Below are 2,380 nucleotides of genomic sequence, written 5' to 3'. Positions count from 1 at the left end.
GCATGCGGATGAAAATGTTTAGGTTAACAATATTTCAATCTTCTCAATGTATCAGTTTGGATCAGTGATCCAGTCAGTTGGTTAATTTGAGTCCGGAAAACTGCAGAGTGATGTGATGCAAGGATTCTTATTTTTATTCCTTGATGTGATGTGGTGGGTGAGTGAGTGTGTGTGTTCTAGAATGTTCCGAAGAGTGACAGACAGGACATGACATCATAGGCCAACTGCTCTATACACACAAACACACAGACAGTAGCAGTAGTAGCATGTAGCTCAGATAATCTTTCCATATACACTGAACAAACATTTCACATTTCAAAGATTTTACTGAATTACAGTTCATATAAGGAAATCAGTCAATTTAAAAAAATTCATTAGGCGCTAATCTAATCTGTGTCATTGTGTTGTGTGACATCACTGTACACTTTAGTGGTCTTTTATTGTCCCCAGCACAAGATGCACATGTGTATTGAGCATACTGTTTAATCAGCTTCTTGTTATGCCACAACTGTCAGGTGGATGAATTATCTTGGCAAAGGAGAAATGGGGATGTAAATACATGTGTGTGCACTAATTTTAAGAGAAGAAAGCTTTTTGTGCCTATGGAACATCTCTGGGATCTTTTTTCAGCTCATGAAACATGGGACCAACACTTTACATGGTGCATTAAAGGTAGAGTCACAAATTACACCATTTTTATTTTTTTCTCACATTTATTTAACCAGGTAGGCTAGTTGAGAACAAGTTCTCATTTGCAACTGCAACCTGGCCAAGATAAAGCAAAGCAGTGTAACACAGAGAACAACACAGAGTTACACATGGGATAAACAATAAACAAGCCAATAACACAATAAACAAGTCAATGACACAGTACAAAAAAGAAAGTCTATATACAATCAAGTTTCAATCAAGTTTATTTTATATAGCCCTTCGTACATCAGCTAATGTCTCGAAGTGCTGTACAGAGACCCAGCCTAAAACCCCAAACAGCTAGAATGCACATGTAGAAGCACGGTGGCTAGGAAAAACTCCCTAGAAAGGCCAAAACCTAGGAAGAAACCTAGAGAGGAACCAGGCTATGAGGGGTGGCCAGTCCTCTTCTGGCTGTGCCGGGTGGAGATTATAACAGAACTATGCCAAGATGTTCAAAAATGTTCATAAGTGACAAGCATGGTCAAATAATAATCATGAATAATATTCAGTTGGCTTTTCATAGCCGATCATTAAGAGTTGAAAAACAACAGGTCTGGGACAGGTGGCGATTCCATAACCGCAGGCAGAACAGCAGCAAGGCCAGGCGGACTGGGGACAGCAAGGAGCCACCACGCCCGGCAGTCCCGACGTATGGTCCCAGGGCTCAGGTCCTCCGAGAGAAAGAAAGAGAGAAGGAGAAAATTAGAGAGAGCCAAGATTTTCAAAATGTTCATAAATGACAAGCATGGTCAAATAATAATCAGGAATAAATCTGTTGGCTTTTCATAGTCGATCATTAAGAGTTGAAAACAGCAGGTCTGGGACAGGTAGGGGTTCCGTAACCGCAGGCAGAACCGTTGAAACTATACAGTGTGTGCAAAAGGCATGAGGAGGTAGGCAATAAATAGGTCATAGGAGCGAATAATTACAATTTAGCAGATTAACACTGGAGTGAAAAATGAGCAGATAATGATGTGCAAGTAGAGATAGTGGTGTGCAAAAGAGCAGAAAAGTAAATAAAATAAAAACAGTATGGGGATGAGGTAGGTAGATTGGGTGGGCTATTTACAGATGGACTATGTACAGCTGCAGCGATCGGGTTAGTTGCTCAGATAGTTGATGTTTAAAGTTGGTGAGGGAAATAAAAGTCTCCAACTTCAGCGATTTTTGCAATTGGTTCCAGTCACTGGCAGCAGAGAACTGGAAGGAAAGGCGGCCAAAATAGGTGTTGGCTTTGGGGATAACCAGTGAGATATACATGCTGGAGCACGTGCTACGGGTGGCTGTTGTTATCGTGACCAGTGAACTGAGATAAGGCGGAGCTTTACCTAGCATAGACTTATAGATGACCTAGAGCCAGTGGGTCTGGCGACGAATATGTAGCAAGGGCCAGCCGACAAGAGCATACAGGTCGCAGTGGTGGGTGGTATAAGGGGCTTTGGTAACAAAACGGATGGCACTGTGATAGACTGCATCCAGTTTGCTGAGTAGATTATTGGAAGCTATTTTGTAGATGACATCGCCGAAGTCGAGGATTGGTAGGATAGTCAGTTTTACTAGGGTAAGTTTGGCGGCGTGAGTGAAGGAGGCTTTGTTGCGAAATAGAAAGCCGATTCTAGATTTGATTTTGGATTGGAGATGTTTAATATGAGTCTGGAAGGAGAGTTTACAGTCTAGCCAGACACCT

This window comes from Salvelinus fontinalis, unplaced genomic scaffold (genome assembly GCF_029448725.1).
Source record: "Salvelinus fontinalis isolate EN_2023a unplaced genomic scaffold, ASM2944872v1 scaffold_0625, whole genome shotgun sequence".
Lineage (NCBI taxonomy): Eukaryota > Metazoa > Chordata > Actinopteri > Salmoniformes > Salmonidae > Salvelinus > Salvelinus fontinalis.
Note: the sequence above shows the minus strand (reverse complement) of the source record.